The 19117-nt window shown below is 52.3% G+C and overlaps 5 non-coding genes across 5 annotated transcripts; all 5 read left to right on the top strand.

Moving 5' to 3' along the window:
• Window positions 1-3286: 3286 nt before the first annotated feature.
• trnat-ugu (transfer RNA threonine (anticodon UGU)) lies at window positions 3287-3359 on the top strand. Its single transcript has one exon. It is a non-coding gene; the product is annotated as a tRNA-Thr (tRNA).
• A 2667-nt stretch (window positions 3360-6026) lies between these two features.
• Window positions 6027-6099, top strand: trnat-cgu (transfer RNA threonine (anticodon CGU)). The gene has a single exon. It is a non-coding gene; the product is annotated as a tRNA-Thr (tRNA).
• A 1121-nt stretch (window positions 6100-7220) lies between these two features.
• trnat-ugu (transfer RNA threonine (anticodon UGU)) lies at window positions 7221-7293 on the top strand. Its single transcript has one exon. It is a non-coding gene; the product is annotated as a tRNA-Thr (tRNA).
• Window positions 7294-8351: 1058 nt separating this feature from the next.
• trnat-ugu (transfer RNA threonine (anticodon UGU)) lies at window positions 8352-8424 on the top strand. Its single transcript has one exon. It is a non-coding gene; the product is annotated as a tRNA-Thr (tRNA).
• A 3875-nt stretch (window positions 8425-12299) lies between these two features.
• trnat-agu (transfer RNA threonine (anticodon AGU)) lies at window positions 12300-12372 on the top strand. The gene has a single exon. It is a non-coding gene; the product is annotated as a tRNA-Thr (tRNA).
• The last annotated feature ends 6745 nt before the right edge of the window (window positions 12373-19117 follow it).

The following is a 19117-nucleotide window of genomic DNA, read 5'->3' on the forward strand; positions in this document are numbered from 1 at the left end:
TCTCTCTCCTTTCCCTTTCCTTTGAGATCCTCCCCTTCTCTCTCTTCTTCCCCTCCCTCTCTTTCCCCTCTTTCCTACTCCTTCCCCTCTCTTCCCCCTTCTACATTCTCCCCGCCTCTCTCTCTCCCCTTCCTCTCCCTGTCTCCCCTTTCCCCTCACTCTCACTCCTTCCCCCCTCTCTCCCCTTCCCCCTCTCTCTCACTCCTTCCCCCCTCTCTCCCTACTCCTTTCTCTCCCTTTCCCCCTCTTTCACTCCTTCCCATCTCTCTCCCCTTCCGTTCTCTCCCCTTCCCCTCTCTTTCACACTCCTTCCCCCTCTCTTCCCTTAACCTCTCTGTCCCCTTCCCTCACTCTCTTCCCTGCCCCTCTCTTTCTCCCAGTCTTCACTTCCCTCTCTCTCTCACTCCTTTCCCTTTCTCCACTTTCTCTCCCTCTCTCCCCTTCCCCTATCTCCACTTTCCCTCTCTCTCTCCCCTTCCACTCTCGACTTACCCACTCTTTCTCACTCCTTCCCTCTCTCCCCTTAACCTCTCTTTCCCCTCCATCTCTCTCTCCCCTTCCCCCTGCTCTCTCTCCCCTTCCCCCTCTCTCTCACTCCTTCCACTCTCTCTTTTCCCTTCCCCTGTCTTTCCCAAAACCGGTGGCTCCATAGCTCAGGTGTTGGAGCACTGGTCTTATAAATGAGGGATCGTGAGTTCAAATCTCACTGGGGTTTATTCAAAATTTGTTTAGTATTTAAATACCAGTCATTCTTTCCCACTTTTCAGATTCTCCCCCTGCCCCTCTCTTTCCCTTTCCCCTCACCTCTCACTTGCTTGTTTGCCTCTCTCTCTCCCCCTTCTCCTATCAATTTCACTCTCTCCCCTGAATCACATTTTCCCCTCTCTGTTGCTCTCTCTTTCCATTGCATTGCAACCCCTTCTACATCTTTTTACCCCCTCTCTCATCCCTTCCCCTCCCTCTCTTTCCCCTTCCCCTCTCTCTCTCCCCTTCCCCTTCCTCTCTCTTCCCTTCCCCTTCCTCTCTCTCCCCTACCCTCTCTCTCTCCCATTCCATTCTCTCTTTTCCCTTCCCCTCTCTTTCCTGCTCCTTCCCCTGTCTTTCTCAGAGCATGTGGCTCCATAGCTCAGTTTTGGTCTCCTAATCTGAGGAAGGACATTCTCCTAATCTGAGGAAGGACAAGGGTTAGGGAGTGCAGCGAAGATTCACCAGACTGATTCCCGGGATGGCAGAGCTAACATATGAGGAGAGACTGGATCGACTGGGCTTGTATTCACTGGAGTTTAGAAGAATGAGAGGGGATCTCATCGAAACATATAAAATTCTGACGGGACAGGACAAGTTAGATGCAGGAAGAATGTTCCCGATGTTGGGGAAGTCCAGAACCAGGGGACACAGTCGAAGGATAAGGGGTAAGCCATTTAGGACCGAGATGAGGAGAAACTTCTTCACTCAGAGAGTTGTTGACCTGTGGAATTCCCTACCGCAGAGCGTTGTTGAGGCCAGTTCATTGGATATATTCAAGAGGGAGTTAGATATGGCCCTTACGGCTAAAGAGATCAAGGGGTATGGAGAGAAAGCAGGAAAGGGGTACTGAGGTGAATGATCAGCCATGATATTGAATGGTGGTGCAGGCTCGAAGGGCCGAATGGCCTACTCCTGCACCTATTTTCTATGTTTCTATGTTTCAGGGGTTAGAGCACTGGTCTTGTAAACCAGGGGTTGTGAGTTCAAATCTTACTGGGGCCTACTCAAAATTAGCTCAGTATTTAAATTCACCGTCAATTAACAAGGGCTTTAATTATAAATATTAAACAGCTCCAGGACTGACCCTGAAACAACAGGCTCCCTTCCCCATACCTCTTACACTCTCTCTCCTTTGCCCCCTAACCCGTTCAAAAGGCTCTCCTGTTCTCTTTTCCTCTTTTCCCCTTCTCCCTCTCTCCCTGCTTTCCCCATCACTACACATTCTGCCTCTTTTTAATCTTTCCCGCGCTCTCGCTTTCTTCGTTTCTCTTTATCACTCATTCCCCTCTCTCTCCCCCTCCCCGCTCTCTCCCCTTCCCCACTCTCTCCCCTTCCCCTCCCCTTCCCCTCTCTCTCCCCTTCCCGACTCTCTCCCCTTCCCCTCTCTCTCCCCTTCCCGACTCTCTCCCCTTCCCCTCTCTCTCCCGTTCCCCTCTCTCTCCCATTCCCCACTCTCTCCCCTTCCCCTCTCTCTCCCCTTCCCCACTCTCTCCCGTTCCCCTCTCTCTCCCCTTCCCCACTCTCTCCCGTTCCCCTCTCTCTCCCCTTCCCCACTCTCTCCCCTTCCCCACTCTCTCCCCTTCACCTCTCTCTCCTCTTCCCCTCTCTCTCCCCTTCCTCTCTCTCTCCTCTTCCCCTCTCTCTCCCCTTCCCCACTCTCTCCCGTTCCCCTCTCTCTCCCCTTCCCCTCTCTCTCCCCTTCCCCTCTCTCTCCCCTTCCCCTCTCTCTCCCCTTCCCCTCTCTCTCCCCTTCCCCTCTCTCCCCCCTTCCCCTCTCTCTCCCCTTCCCCACTCTCTCCCCTTCCTCTCTCTCCCCTTCCCCTCTCTCTCCTCTTCCCCTCTCTCTCCCATTCCCCGGTCTCTCCCCTTCCCCTCTCTCTCCCCTTCCCCTCTCTCTCCCCTTCCCCACTCTCTCCCCTTCCCCACTCTCTCCCGTTTTCCTCCCTCTCTTTCCCTTTCCCCTCTCTTTCACATCTTCCTCTCTCTCACCCATTCCCTCTCTCTCCTCGACCCATTTTCTCCCCCCCTCTCTCCTTCCCCTCCCCTGGCTCCACTCTTCTCGCCCCTCTCCCTCCTTCGTTTCTCTCCTTCCCTCGCTCTTGCTCTCCCCTTTCCCATCAGACTCTCCCTCTCCCCTCTGAGCCATTCCCCCCTCTAACTCTTTCTCTCTCCCTCCCCACTCTCTCCCCACTCTCCCCCTTTCTCTCCTCCTCCCCCACTCTCTCTCCCCTTCCCCTTTCTCCTCTTCCCCCTCTCTCCCCTCCCCCTCTCTCTCCCCTTCCCCCGTCTCTCCCCTTCCCCCCTCTCCCCTTCCCGCCCTTAAACACTCGTTACCCTCTCTCTCACCTCAACCCCTCTCTCCCTTCCCCCTCTCTCCCATTCACCGCACTCTCACACCTTCACCCACTCTCTCCCCTTCCCCCTCTCTCTCTCACTCCTACCCCTCTCTTTCCTCTTCCCCTCTCTCTCACTCCTTCCACTCTCTCTTTTCCCTTCCTCTCTCTTTCCTGCTCCTTCCCCTGCATTTCCCAGAGCAGGTGGCTCCATAGCTCAGGGGTTAGAGCACTGGTTTTGTAAACCAGGGGTCGTGAGTTCAAATCTCACTGGGGCCTTCTCAAAACTAGCTCAGGAGTTAAATTTAAGTTTACGTCAATTAACAAGGTGTTTAATTATAAATATTAAACAGCTCCAAGACCAGACCTGGAACAAAAGTCGCTCCTGTTCTCCTCACCCGTCCTTTCCCTTTCTCCCTCTCTCCCTGGTTTCCCCATCACGACACATTCTGTCTCTTTTTACTCTTTCCCGCTTTGGAGACCGACCCTGGAACAACAGGCGCCCCTCTCCTCTTCTCATCTCTTTTACACTCTCTCTCCCCTTCCAAATCTCTCTCTCCCTTCCCCATCACGACCCGTGCTACATCTTTTTACCCCTCTCTGCCTTTCCCACTGTCTCGCTTTCCTCGTCTCCCACTCATTCGCCTCTTCATCCTTCCCCCTCCCTCGCCTCACCCTCTCCCCTTCCCCCTCTCTCTCCTTCCGTCTCTCACAATCCTTCCTCTCTCTCTCTCCTTTCCCTCTCTCCATCCCTTCCCCCCTCTCTCCCCTTCCCCTCCCTGTCTCCCCTTCCCCCTCTCTCTTACTCCTTCCCCTCTCTCCCCTTCCCCTTACCATCTCTCTGCTTCCCCTCTCTCATTCCCCTTCTGCTCTCTCCCCTTCCCCACTCTTTCTCACTCCTTCCCCCTCTCTTCCCTTAACCACTCTTTCCGCTCTCTCTTTTCATCGCATTACGACCGTTCTACATCTTTTTACCCCATCCCCTCTCTCTCCCCTTCCCCTCTCTCTCCCGTTCCCCTCTCTCTCCCCTTCCCCACTCTCTCCCGTTCCCCTCTCTCTCCCCTTCCCCGATCTCTCCCCTTCCCCACTCTCTCCCCTTCCCCTCTCTCTCCCATTCCCCACCCTCTCTCTAACTCCTTTCCCTTCCCTCTCATTCCCCTTGCCTCTCTCTCTCCCCTTTCACTCTCTTTTCCCTTCCACTCTCTTTTTCTTTCCCTGTCTTTCCCAGAGCAGGTGTCTCCATAGCTCAGTTTTGGTCTCCTAATCTAAGGAAGGACATTCTTGCAATTGAGGGAGTGCAGTGAAGGTTCACCAGACTGATTCCTGGCATGGCTGGACTGACATATGAGGAGAGACTGGATCAACTTGGCCTTTATTCACTGGAATTTAGAAGGATGAGAGGGGATCTCATAGAAACAAATGAAATTCTGACGGGACTGGACAGGTTAGATGCAGGAAAAATGTTCCCGATGTTGGGGAAGTCCAGAACCAGGGGACACAGTCTAACGATAAGGGGTATGCCATTTAGGACCGAGATGAGGAGAAACTTCTTCACTCAGAGAATTGTTAACCTGTGGAATTCCCTGCCGCAGAGAGTTGTTGATGCCAGTTCATTGGGTATATTCAAGAGGGAGTTAGATATGGCCCTTACGGTTAAAGGGATCTAGGCGTATGGAGAGAAAGCAGGAAAGGGGTACTGAGGTGAATGATCAGCCATGATCTTATTGAATGAGGGTGCAGGATCGAAGGGCCGAATGGCCTACTCCTGCACCTATTTTCTCTGTTTGTATGTTTCAGGGATTGGAGCACTGGTAATGTAAACCAGGAGTCGTGAGTTTAAATCTCACTGGGGCCTACTCAAAATGAGCTCAGTATTTAAATTCACCGTCAATTAACAAGGGGTTTAATTATAAACATTAAACAGCACCGAGACTGACCCTGGAACAACAGGCTCCCCTCACACCCTTCCCCCTCTTCTCTTCTTGTCTCTTTTACACTCTCTCTCCCTTCTCCATCACGACCCATTCAACATCTTTTTACACCTCTCTCCCTTTCCCGCTATCTCGTTTTCCCCGTCTCTCACTCATTCCCCTCTCTCACCCTCTCCCCTTCCCCTCTCTCCTCTCCCTCCTCTCTCTCTCTCTCTTCTCCCTTTCTTTTCAGATTCTCCCTCTCTTTCCCCTTCCCCTCTCTCTCCTTCCTCCTCTCTCCCCTTCCCTCTCTACTTTCATTCTCTCACTCCTTCCCCTCTCTCTCCTTCCCCTCTCTCTCTCTCTTCTCCCTTTCTTTTCAGATTCTCCCCCTCTCTTCCCTTCCTCGCTCAGTCTCACTCCTTCACCCTCTCTTTCCCTTTCCTCCTCTCTCCTTCCTCCTCTCTCCCCTTCCCTCTCTACTTTCATTCTCTCACTCCTTCCCTCCCTCTCTCTCCTTCCCCTCTCTCTCTCTCTTCTCCCTTTCTTTTCAGATTCTCCCTCTCTCTCCCCTTCCCCGCTCGGTCTCACTCCTTCACCTTCTCTTTCCCCGTCCCCTCTCTCTCCTTCCCCTGTCTCATTCTCACCTTCCCCTCTCTCCCCTTCCCCTCTCTACTTTCATTCTCTCCCCACCCCTTCCCCTCTCTCTCCTTCCTCCTATATCTTCCCTCTCTCTCCCCTCCCTCTCTCGCCCCTACCCACTCTCTCCTCTGCCTTTTCACTCGCCCTCTCCCCTTCCCCTATCTTCCCTCCCCTCTCTCCTCTCTCTCACTTTCCCCTTTCTTTTCAGATTCTCCCCATTCTCCCTCTCTCTCCCCTTCCTTTCTATCTCCCCTGTCTCTTCCCTCTCTCGCCTTCCCATCTCTCTCCCCTTCCCCTCTCTCTTTCCCCTTCCCCCTCTCTCTCACTCCTTCCACTCTCTCTTTTCCCTTCCCCTCACTTTCCTGCTCCTTCCCCTGTCGTTCCCCGTACAGGTGGCTCCATAGCTCAGGGGTTAGAGCACTGGTCTCGTAAACCAGGGGTCATGGGTTTAAATCTCACTGGGGCCTGCTCAAAATTAGCTCAGTATTTAAATTTGCTGTGAGTTAATAAGTTCTTGAATTATAAATATTAAACAGCTCTGTGACCGATCCTGGATCAACAGGCTCATTTCTGTTACACTGACTCTTCCCTTCCAAATCTCTCTCTCCCTTCCCCATTCCACATCTTTTTCTCCCTCTCTCTCTATCTCATTTTCCCCATCTCTCACATTCCCCTCTCTCCCCTTCCCCCTCCCTCACCACACCCTCTTTCCTTCCCCCTCACTCTCGATCCTTCTCCCTCGCTCTTCTCTCACTCCTTCCCCTCCTTCCACTCACTCTCCCCATCCATTCCCTCTCTTTCCCTTCCCTGCCTCTTCTCCCCTTCTCTCTCTCTCCTGCCTCTCTCTCTCTCTCCTTCCCTCTCTCTCCCCTTCCCCTCTCTCTCTCCTTCCCCTGTCTTTCCCAGAGCAGGTGCCCTCCTGTCTTTCTCTCCTTTCCCTTTCCTTACAGATTCTCCCCTTCTCCCTCTTCTTCCCCTCCTTCTCTTTCCCCTTACCCTCTCTCTTCCCTCTTTCCTATTTTCTACTCCTTCCCCTCTCTCCGCCTTTCTACATTCTCCCCGCCTCTCTCTCTCCCCTTCCTCTCCCTATCTCCCTTTCCTCCTCTCTCTCACTCCTTCCCCCCTCTCTCCCCTTCCCCCTCTCTCTCACTCCTTCCCCCTCTCTCCCCTTCTCCTTTCTCTCCCTTTACCCCTCTTTCACTCCTTCCCATCTATCTCCCCTTCCACTCTCTCCCCTTCCACTCTCTTTCACAATCCTTCCCCCTCTCTTCCCTTAAGCTCTCTTTCCCCTTCCCTCGCTCTCTCCCCTTCCCCCTCCCTCACCACACCCTCTTTCCTTCCCCGTCACTCTCGATCCTTCTCCCTCGCTCTTCTCTCACTCCTTCCCCTCCTTCCACTCACTCTCCCCATCTATTTTTCTCCCAGTCTCCACTTCTCTTTCTCTCACTCCTTCCCCTCTCTCCCCTTCCCCTCTCTCTCTTTCTCCTTCTCCCTCTCTCTCCACTTCCCCTCTCTCTCACTCCTTCCACTCTCTCTTTTCCCTTCCTCTCTCTTTCCTGCTCCTTCCCCTGTTTGTTCCAAAGCAGGTGGCTCCATAGCTCAGGGGTTAGAGCACTGGTCTTGTAAACCAGGGGTCGTGGGTTCAAATCTCACTGGGGCCTTCTCCAAATTAGTTTTGTATTTAAATATGTGACTCCCATTTCTCCCGCCTCTGCCTTTTCACTTTCCATCTCCTCTCTCTCATTTTTTCCTTTCCTTGCTGATTCTCCCCTTCTCTCTCTCTAGCCTTCTCCCTTTCTCTCTCTCACTCTCCCGTTCAGCTCTCTTTCTCTCTCGGCCCCCCGCGCCCCCGCCCTTCCACTCTCTCTCTCCCCATCATAAAAGGTTACTGCACGAGATAAAAGTTCACGGGGTCACAAAAACACCCGTCAACCATTACCCTTTGCTTCCTGACTCTGAGACAATTTTGGCTCCAACTTGTCACTTTGCCCTGGATCCCATGGGCTTTTACTTTCGTGACCAATCTGCCATGTGGGACCTTATCGAAAGCTTTGCTAAACTCCATATACACTACATCATACACACTGCCCTCAGCAACCCTCCTGGTTACCTCCTCGAAAAATTCAATCGTTATTCAGACAGGAACTCCCCTTAACAATTCCGTGCTGACTGTCCCTGATTAACCCGTGTCTTTCTAAATGTAGATTTATCCTGTCCTTCAGGAATTTTTCCAATAATTTTCCCACCACGGAGGTTAGGCTGACTGGTCTGTCATTACTCGGTCTATCCCTTTCTCCCTTCTTAAACAAAGGTACCACCTTCGCAGTCCTCCAGTCCTCTGGTACCACACTTGAAGCCAGAGAGGATTGGAAAATGATGGTCAGAGCCTCTGCTATTTCCTCCTTTGCTTCACTCAACAGCCTGGGATACATTTCATCCGGGCCTGAGACTTATCCACTTTCAAAGCTGCTAAACCCCGGGGGAAGGGCGGGTAGCAGGGAGGAGGGGTAGAGCGGGGGTGGAGCGGGGAGGGCAGGGGTGGGGGGGAGTGGGAATAATCTCTTTCACACAGCCGACACCGACACGATGGGCCGAATGGCCCTCCTTGTGTGCTGTAAGATTCTGTGAATGTTCAGGGATGAATCACCGAGAATGATTATTCAGGCCCCACCTCCTTGTTAACAATAGTAAGATGTAAACAGGAGCTGATGTTACAGGTGGCTCCATAGCTCAGGGGTTAGAGCACTGGTCTTGTAAACCAGGGGTCGTGAGTTTAAATCTTACTGGGACCGACTCAAAATGAACTTAATATTCAAGTTTGCTGTCAGTTAACAAGGTTTTTAATTATAAATGTTTAATATCTCTGGGACTGACTGAGGAACAACAGGCCTTCCTCGTACACTTTCGTCTCTCTCTGCCCTCCCCATCATGAGTCTTTTTACCCCTCTCTCCATTTCCAACTATCTCGCTTGCCCCGTTTCTCACTCTGCTTCCCCCTCTCTTCTCCCTTCCCCCTCTCTTCTCCCTTCCCCCTCTCATCTCCCTTCCCCCTCTCTCCCCTCACTCTCTCCCCTTCCCTTTCTCCTCCCCCTCGCTCTCTCTCCCCTTCCCACTCTTACACACTCGTTACCCTCTATATCTCACTCCTACACCCCTCTCTCACTCCTTCCACACTCTCTCCCCTTTCCCCATTCTTTCTCCCCTTCCTCCCCTCTTTCCTTCCCGCTTTCTCTCCCCTTCCCTCTCTCACTCGTTCCCCTCTCTCTCCCCTTCCTTCTCTCTATTCCCTTCTCACTCCACTGCCTCCTCCCTCTCCCTCTCTTTTCAATTCCATCTGACCCCTTCCCCCTCTCTCCCCTTCGCTCTCTCCCCTTCCCTCTCTCCGTTTCCCCCGCGAGAGACAGAGAGAAAGTGAGAGATAGTAAGAGAGACACAAAGGCAGAACATGTGATAGAGTGAGAGTGAGAGACAGAGAGACAGAGAGATTGGGACAGAGTGTGACTGAGTTGCCTTGGGATGTTTTACGACGTGAAAGACCCGATATATCGATGTTGAGAAGCCAATATTGAAGAGACGGAGGCAGGAGTCTGAGGGATGAGACACAATCTGAGCGTTTCACTGACCCCTCCTCATTCTTCAAACACAATTACTTTAAATCTGTGCCCCCTGGTTATTGACCCCTCTGCTAAGGGGAAATAGATCCTTCCTATCCACTCTATCCAGGCCCCTCATAATTTTAAATCTCCGCTCAGGCTCCTCTGTTCCAAGGAAAACAACCCCCAGCCGATCCAATCTTTCCTCATGGCTAAAGTTTTCCAGTCCTGGCAACATCCTGGTAAATCTCCTCTGCACCCTCTCCAGTGCAATCACATCCTTCCTGTAATGTGGTGACCAGAACTGCATGCAGTACTCCAGCTGTGGCCTAACCAGTGTTGTGTACAGTTCAAGCATAACCTCCCTGCTCTTGTATTCTATGCCTCGACTAATAAAGGCAAGTATTCCGTATGCCTTCTTAATCACCTTATCCACCTGGCCTGCTACCTTCAGAGATCTGTGGACCTGCACTCCAAGGTCCCACTGTTCCTCCACACTTCTCAGTGTCCTACGATTTAATGTGTATTCCCTTGCCTTGTTAGCCCTCCCCAAATGCATGACCTCACACCTCTCTGGATTAAATTCCATTTACCACTGTTCTGCCCACCTGACCAGTTCATCGATATCTTCCTGCAGTCCACAGCTTTCTTCTTCATTATCAACCCCACGGCATATTTTTGTATCATCTGCAAACTTCTTAATCATACCCCCCTATATTCAAGTCTAGATCATTGATGTATACCACAAAAAGCAAGGGACCCAGTACTGAGCCCTGTGGAACCCCACTGGAAACATCCTTCCCATCACAAAAACATCCATCAACCATTACCCTTTGCTTCCTGACTCTGACAATTTTGGCTCCAACTTGCCACTTTGCCCTGGATCCCATGGGCTTTTACTTTTGTGACCAGTCTGCCATGTGGGACGTTATCGAAAGCTTTGCTAAACTCCATCTACACTACATCATACACACTGCCCTCATCAACCCTCCTGGTTACCTCCTCGAAAAATTCAATCGTTAGTCAGACAGGAACTTCCCTCAACAAATCCGTGCTGACTGTCCCTGATTAACCCGTGTCTTTCTAAATGTAGATTTATCCTGTCCTTCAGGAGTTTTTCCAATAATTTGCCCACCACGGAGGTTAGGCTGACTGGTCTGTCATTACTCGGTCTATCCCTTTCTCCCTTCTTAAACAAAGGTACCACCTTCGCAGTCCTCCAGTCCTCTGGTACCACACTTGAAGCCAGAGAGGATTGGAAAATGATGGTCAGAGCTTCTGCTATTTCCTCCTTTGCTTCGCTCAACAGCCTGGGATACATTTCATCCGGGCCTGGAGACTTATCCACTTTCAGAGCTACTAAACCCCGGAGGAAGGGGTAGCAGGGAGGAGGGGTAGTGCGGGGGTGGAGCGGGGAGGGCAGGGATGGGGGGTGGGGCGGAGTGGGAATAATCTCTTTCACACAGCCGACACAGACACGATGGGCCGAATGGCCCTCCTTGTGTGCTGTAAGATTCTGTGAATGTTCAGGGATGTTCACTTTCACTCCCTCTCTCCCCTTCCCCTTTCTCCACTTTCCCTCTCTCTCTCCCCTTCCACTCTCGACTCACCCACTCTTTCTCACTCCTTCCCTCTCTCCCCTTAACCTCTCTTTCCCCTCCACCTCTCTCTCCCCTTATCCCGCACTCTCTCCCCTTCCCCCTCTCTCTCACTTCTTCCACTCTCTCTTTTCCCTTCCCCTGTCTTTCCCAAAACAGGTTGCTGCAGAGCTCAGGTGTTGGAGCACTGGTCTTTTAAACGAGGGATCGTGAGTTCAAATCTCACTGGGGTCTATTCAAAATTTGTTTAGTATTTCAATACCAGTCATTCTTTCCCACTTTTCAGATTCTCCCCCTGCCCCTCTCTTTCCCTTTCCCCTCACCTCTCACTTGCTTGTTCGCCTCTCTCTCTCCCCTTCTCCTATCAATTTCACTCCTTCTCCCTCTCTCCACTTAATCACATTTTCCCCTCTCTGCTGCTCTCTCTTTCCATCGCATTGCAACCCCTTCTTCATCTTTTTACCCACTCTCTCATCCCTTCCCCTCCCTCTCTTTCCCCTTCCACTCTCTCTTTTCCCTTCCCCTCTCTTTCCTGCTCCTTCCCCTGTCTTTCCCAGAGCAGGTGGCTCCATAGCTCAGTTTTGGTCTCCTAATCTGAGGAAGGACATTCTTGCTATTGAGGGAGTGCAGCGAAGGTTCACCAGACTGATTCCCTGGATGGCAGGACTGACATATGAGGAGAGACTGGATCGACTGGGCCTGTATTCACTGGAGTTTAGAAGAATGAGAGGGGGTCTCATTGAAACGTATAAAATTCTGATGGGACAGGACAGGTTAGATGCTGGAAGAATATTCCCAATGTTGGGGATGTTCAGAACCAGGGGACACAGTGTAAGGATAAGGGGTAAGCCATTTAGGACCGAGATGAGGAGAAACTTCTTCACTCAGAGAGTTGTTAACCTCTCCTTCTCCTGCTTTCTCCATCACTCCACATTCTACCTCTTTTTAATCTTTCCCGCTCTCTCGCTTTCCCCGTTTCTCTTTATCACTCATTCCCCTCTCTCTCCCCCTCCCCGCTCTCTCCCCTTCCCCACTCTCTCCCCTTCCCCTCCCCTTCCCCACTCTCTCCCGTTCCCCTCTCTCTCCCCTTCCCCACTCTCTCCCCTTCCCCACTCTCTCCCCCTCCCCGCTCTCTCCCCTTCCCCACTCTCTCCCCTTCCCCTCCCTTTCCCCTCTCTCCTCTTGCCCCTCTCTCCCCTTCCCCCCTCTCTCCCCTTCCCCCATCTATCCCCTTCCCCCCTCTCCCCTTCCCGCTCTTAAACACTCGTTACTCTCACTCTCACCCCAACCCCTCTCTCCCTTCCCCCTCTCTCCCATTCACCGCGCTCTCACACCTTCACCCACTCTCTCCCCTTCCCCCTCTCTCTCTCACTCCTACCCCTCTCTTTCCTCTTCCCCTCTCTCTCACTCCTTCCACTCTCTCTTTTCCCTTCCTCTCTCTTTCCTGCTCCTTCCCCTGCATTTCCCAGCGCAGGTGGCTCCATAGCTCAGGGGTTAGAGCACTGGTCTAGTAAACCAGGGGTCGTGAGTTCAAATCTCACTGGGGCCTACTCAAAACTAGCTGAGTATTTAAATTTAAGTTTACGTCAATTAACAAGGTGTTTAATTATAAATATTAAACAGCTCCAAGACCAGACCTGGAACAAAACTCTCTCCTGTTCTCCTTACCCGTCCTTTCCCTTTCTCCCTCTCTCCCTGGTTTCCCCATCACTACACATTCTGTCTCTTTTTACTCTTTCCCGCTTTGGAGACCGAACCTGGAACAACAGGCACCCCTCTCCTCTTCTCATCTCTTTTACACTCTCTCTCCCCTTCCAAATCTCTCTCTCCCTTCCCCATCACGACCCGTGCTACATCTTTTTACCCCTCTCTGCCTTTCCCACTGTCTCGCTTTCCTCGTCTCCCACTCATTCGCCTCTTCATCCTTCCCCCTCCCTCGCCTCACCCTCTCCCCTTCCCCCTCTCTCTCCTTCCGTCTCTCACAATCCTTCCTCTCTCTCTCTCCTTTCCCTCTCTCCATCCCTTCCCCCCTCTCTCCCCTTCTCCTCCCTGTCTCCCCTTCCCCCTCTCTCTTACTCCTTCCCCTCTCTCCCCTTCCCCTTCCCGTCTCTCTGCTTCCCCTCTCTCATTCCCCTTCAGCTCTCTCCCCTTCCCCACTCTTTCTCACTCCTTCCCCCTCTCTTCCCTTAACCACTCTTTCCGCTCTCTCTTTCCATCGCATTACGACCGTTCTACATCTTTTTACCCCATCCCCTCTCTCTCCCCTTCCCCTCTCTCTCCCGTTCCCCTCTCTCTCCTTCCCCACTCTCTCCCATTCCCCTCTCTCTCCCCTTCCCCTCTCTCTCCCCTTCCCCTCTCTCTCCCGTTCCCCTCTCTCTCCCCTTCCCCACTCTCTCCCGTTCCCCTCTCTCTCCCCTTCCCCGATCTCTCCCCTTCCCCACTCTCTCCCCTTCCCCACCCTCTCTCTAACTCCTTTCCCTTCCCTCTCATTCCCTCTCTCTCTCCCCTTTCACTTTCTTTTCCCTTCCACTCTCTTTTCCTTTCCCTGTCTTTCCCAGAGCAGGTGTCTCCATAGCTCAGTTTTGGTCTCCTAATCTAAGGAAGGACATTCTTGCAATTGAGAGAGTGCAGTGAAGGTTCACCAGACTGATTCCTGGCATGGCTGGACTGACATATGAGGAGAGATTGGATCAACTGGGCCTTTATTCACTGGAATTTAGAAGGATGAGAGGGGATCTCATAGAAACGAAGGAAATTCTGATGGGACTGGACAGGTTAGATGCAGGAAAAATGTTCCCGATGTTGGGGAAGTCCAGAACCAGGGGACACAGTCTAACGATAAGGGGTAGGCCATTTAGGACCGAGATGAGGAGAAACTTCTTCACTCAGAGAGTTGTTAACCTGTGGAATTCCCTGCCGCAGAGAGTTGTTGATGCCAGTTCATTGGGTATATTCAAGAGGGAGTTAGATATGGCCCTTACGGCTAAAGGGATCGAGGCGTATGGAGAGAAACCAGGAAAGGGGTACTGAGGTGAGTGATCAGCCATGATCTTATTGAATGAGGGTGCAGGATCGAAGGGCCGAATGGACGACTCCTGCACCTATTTTCTCTTTTTGGATGTTTCAGGGATTGGAGCACTGGTAATGTAAACCAGGAGTCGTGAGTTTAAATCTCACTGGGGCCGACTCAAAATGAGCTCAGTATTTAAATTCACCGTCAATTAACAAGGGGTTTAATTATAAACATTAAACAGCACCGAGACTGACCCTGGAACAACAGGCTCCCCTCACACCCTTCCCCCTCTCCTCTTCTCGTCTCTCTTACACTCTCTCTCCCTTTTTCCCCACTCGATCTCACTCATTCACCCTCTCTTTCCCCTTCCCCTCTCTCTCCTTCTCCTGTCTCATTCTCTCCATCCCCTCTCTCTCCTTCCCCTGTCTCATTCACCACTTCTCCTCTATCCACTTCCCCTGTCTCATTCTCCCCTTCCCCTCTCTCTCCACTCTCCCCTTCCCTCTCTACTTTCATTCTCTCACTCCCTCCCCTCTCTCTCCTTCCTTCCTCCTCTATCTTCCCTCTCTCTCCCCCTCCCCCTCTCTCCCCTACCCACTCTCTCCCCTGCCCCCTCTCCCTTTTAACTCTCCCTCTCCCCTTCCCCTATCTTCCCTCCCCTCTCTCCTCTCTCTCACTTTTCCCTTTCTTTTCAGATTCTCCCCATTTTCCCTCTCTCTCCCCTGCCCCCTCTCCCTTTTCACTCTCCCTCTCTCGCGTTCCCATCTCTCCCCCCTTCCTCTCTCTCACTCCTTCCCTCTCTCTCCCCTTCCCACTCTCTGTCACTTCTGCCCCTTCTCTCCCCTTCCCCTCCCTCCCCTTCCCCTGCCTCTCTCTCCCCTTCCCCCTCTCTCTCACTCCTTCCACTCTCTCTTTTCCCTTCCCCTCTCTTTCCTGTTTCTTCCCCTGTCGCTCCTGGAGCAGGTAGCTCCATAGCTCAGGGATTGGAACACTGGTCAAATAAACCATGGGTTGTGGGTTCAAATCTCACTGAGGCCGACTCAAAGTAAACTCAGTATTTAAATTTGCTGTCAGTTAACAAGGTTTTTAATTAGAAATATGAAACAGCTCCAAGACTGATTCTGGATCAACAGGCTCATTTCTCTTCCACTCTCTCTCCCCTTCCAAATCTCTCTCTCCCTTCCCCATTCTACATCTTTTTCTCGCTATCTCCTTTTCTCCGTCTCTCACTCATTACCCTCTCTCCCCTTCCCCCTCCCTCCCCCCACACTCTTTCACTTCCCTGCCTCTATCTCACCTTCTCTCTCTCTCCTGCCTCTCTCTCTCTCCTCCCTCTATCACTCCTTTCCCTCTCTCCCTCCTTTCGCTCTCTCCCTCCCTTCCACTCTCCCTCACTTCCACTCTCTCTCTCCCCAGCTCCTTCCCCTGTCTTTCCCAGAGCAGGTGCCCTCCTGTCTCTCTCTATCCTTTCCCTTTCCTTTGAGATCCTCCCCTTCTCTCTCTTCTTCCCCTCCCTCTCTTTCCCCTTCCCCTCTCTCTTCCATCTTTCCTACTCCTTCCCCTCTCTTCCCCCTTCTACATTCTCCCCGCCTTTCTCTCTCTCCCCTTCCTCTCCCTGTCTCCCCTTCCCCCTCACTCTCACTCCTTCCCCCCTCTCTCCCCTTACCCTCTCTTTCGCACTCCTTCCCCCTCTCTTCCCTTAACCTCTCTTTCCCTTCCCTCGCTCTCTCCCCTGCCCCTCTCTTTCTCACAGTCTCCACTTCCCTCTCTCTCTCTCTCCCCTTCCCCTCCCTCTCTCTCCCATTCCCCCTCTCTCTCACTCCTTCCACTCTCTCTTTTCCCTTCCCCTGTCTTTTAAAAAACAGGTGGCTCCATAACTCAGGTGTTAGAACACTGGTCTTGTCAACCATGGGTCGTAAATTCAAATCTTACTGGGGTCGACTCAAAATTAGTTTAGTATTTAAATACCAGTCTCTCCCTCCTCCCTATTCTTCCCCACTTTTCAGATTCTCCCCCTACCCCTCTCTCTCACTTTCCCTTTTCCCTCACCTCTCACTCGTTTGTTTGCCTCTCTCTCTCCCCTTCTCCTATCTATTTCACTCCTTCCCCTCTCTCCCTCTCTCTCTCTCCCCGCCCCTTCCACACTTTCTCTCACTCCCACTTCCCATTTCTCTCACATGCCTGCCTTTCTCTCACTCCTTCTCCCTCTCTCCCCTAACCACTCTTTCTCCTCTCTGCTGCTCTCTCTTTCCATCGCTTTACGACCCGTTCTACATCTTTTTACCCCACTCTCTCCATTCCCCTCCCTCTCTTTCCCCCTTCCCCTCTCTCTCTCCCCTTCCCCTTCCCCTCTCTCTCTCTCCTTCCCCTTCCTCTCTCTCCCCTACCCTCTCTCTCTCCCATTCTACTCTCTCTTTTCCCTTCCCCTCTCTTTCCTGCTCCTTCCCCTGTCTTTGCCAGTACACTTGGCTCCATAGCTCAGGGGTTAGAGCACTCTCTAGTAAATCTCACTGGGCCTATTTAAAATTAGCTCAGTAGTTAATTCACCGTCAATTAACAAGGGGTTTAATTATAAATATTAAACATGCTCCGAGACCAACCCTGGAACAACAGGCTCCCCTCACACCATTCCCCCTCTCCTCTTCTCATTCTCTCTTACACTCTCTCTCTCCCTTCCCCATCATGACCCGTTTCTACATCTTTTTACCCCTCTCTCCTTTCCCACGATCCGCTTTCCCCATCTCTCACTCATTCCCCTCTCTCTCCCTCCCCCTCCTCCTTTCACCTTCCCCTCTCTCTCACATCTTCCCCTCTCTCTCACCCGTTCCTTCTCTCTCCTCCCCATTCCTCCCCTCACTCTCCCTTCCCCTCTCTCTCTCCTTACCCTCTCCCCTCCCCTCCCTCTCTCCCTTCCCCTCTCTCTCCTTCCCCATCTCTCTCCTTCCCCTGTCTCTCCCCTTCCCCCCTCTCTTCTCCCCTTCCTCCCTCTCTCCCCTTCCCTCTCTCTCTCCCATTCCGCTCTCTCTCTCCCCTTCCCCCCTCTCTCTCGCCTTACCCCCTCTCTCTCCTCTTCCCCACTCTCTCCCCTTCCCCCTCACTCTCCCCTTCCACTTTCTCTCTCCCCTTCACCTCTCTCTCTCTCCTTTCCCTCTCTCACTCCCCATTCCCTCTCTCTCCTTCCCCTCTCTCTCCTTCCCTACTCCCTCTCTCCCCTTCCCCCTCTCTCCTCTTCCCCACTTTCTCCCCTTCCCCCGTCCCTCTTCCCTTCCCCCTCTCTCTCCCCCCTTCCCCCTCTATCTCTCTGCTTCCCTTTCTATCTCTCCCCTTCCCCTCTCACTCACTCCTTCCCCCTGTCTCCAATCCTCTCCCTCCTCTCTTTCTCTCTTTCCTTCACTCTCACTCTCCCCTTTCCCATTAGACTCTCCCCCTCTGTCCTGTTCGCCCCTCTCTCCCATACCACCTCTCTCCCATACCCACTCTCTCCCCATCTCTCCTCTTCCCCACTCTCTCTCCCCTTCCCCCCTCTTTCCCCCTTGCCCCCCTCTCCCTTTCCCACTCTGAAACACTTGTTTCCCCGTCTCTTGCTCCTACCCCTCTCTCCCTCCCCCCTCCCTCGCCTCACCCTCTCTCCTTCCCACTCTCTCCCCGTCTCCTCCCTCTCTTTCCCCTCTCTGTAGCGGGTGGTTTGGGGGTCAGGTTGACCTCTGAGCTTCTGAGTGGCTCGAATCACTCCCACTCCCTCGATTCTAGACCCTGGGTTTATTGAGGGATGTGACAAAGTGCAACAACAACTGATTTTGGTGCAAGAAACTGTGATTTTATTCCAGAAAGAAAGTTACAATATTCAGTGAATGTCAAAATCTCACAATCTCAAAATGGGGAAGACTTTAATACGTACACAAGAAGAGATCCAGCAGAAGAACACCTCCCACCTCCCTGTCCCACTCTCTAGCTAAGTTCGACTCTGGGGTAACAGGGATAATGCTCCCCAATCCTTCCTTTGACAGTTGACGGTGGTTTGTGATTTCGGGGTACGCTGGGCCTGGCAGGTTCTGCTTGCCGTACCCTGAACGTAGGCGAGGCCTTCTTACCGAGTTTTCTTCAGTTGGGTTGTGTCCGCTGATGCGGTCGGGTGCGTTTTGGATCTATGGGGTAAGTGCCCACTTTTCTCTTGCAGAGCTAGAGTTTTGGGTTACTTTAGGTCAAGTTTTGCCCGTCGGTAGGTCAGGAACAGATTGTAGAGTGGAAAACCTTCAAATCTCCGGTTTTCTTCCGAGTTGGTTCTGGTCGAAATCTGTCGGTCACGGTGCCTCAATATTACCAAGTTGGTTCTTGGTAATGGTTCATTGATGATTTCGTCAGGCTCTTGATGCCGTGACGTGTCCGATGATGCCGGGGATCACTGAAGGCCAACTTCTTCTGTCTTCACTATGGTGGTCTGTGGTAGAATCATAGAAACATAGAAAATAGGAGCAGGAGTAGGCCATTCGGCCCTTCGAGCCTGCACCGCCATTCAATAAGATCATGGCTGGTCATTCCCTCAGTACCCCTTTCCTGCTTTCTCTCCATATCCCTTCATCCCTTTAGCCGTAAGGGCCATATCTAACTCCCCCTTGAATATATCCAAAGAACTGGCCTCAACAGCTCTCTGCGGCAGGGAATTCCACAGGTTAACAACTCTCTGGGTGAAGAAGTTTCTCCTCATCTCGGTCCTAAATGGCTTACCCCTGATCCTTAGACTGTGTCCCCTGGTTCTGGACTTCCCCAACATCAGGAACATTCTTCCTGCATCTAACCTGTCCCGTCCCGTCAGAATTTTATACTTTTCTATGAGATCCCCTCTCATTCTTCTAAACGCCAGTGAATAAAGGCCCAGTCAATCCAGTCTCTCCTCATATGTCAGTCCTGCCATCCAGGGAATCAGTCTGGTGAACCTTCGCTGCACTCCCTCAATAGCAAGAACGTCCTTCCTCAGATAAGGAGACCAAAACTGAACTCAATACTCCAGGTGAGGCCTCACCAACGCCCTGGACAACTGCAGTAAGACCTCCCTGCTCCTATACTCAAATCCCCGAGCTATGAAGGCCAACATACCATTTGTCCATTCTCCCTCCCCGCCCCCAGACAAACCTCCCTCTCACTCTCCCCGACAAACCTCCCTCTCACTCTCCCCGACAAACCTCCCTCTCACTCTCCCCGACAAACCTCCCTCTCACTCTCCCCGACAAACCTCCCTCTCAATCTCCACGACAAACCTCCCTCTCACTCTCCCCGACAAACC

Source organism: Pristiophorus japonicus, unplaced genomic scaffold, assembly GCF_044704955.1.
Source record: "Pristiophorus japonicus isolate sPriJap1 unplaced genomic scaffold, sPriJap1.hap1 HAP1_SCAFFOLD_586, whole genome shotgun sequence".
In the NCBI taxonomy this organism is placed as follows: Eukaryota; Metazoa; Chordata; class Chondrichthyes; family Pristiophoridae; genus Pristiophorus; species Pristiophorus japonicus.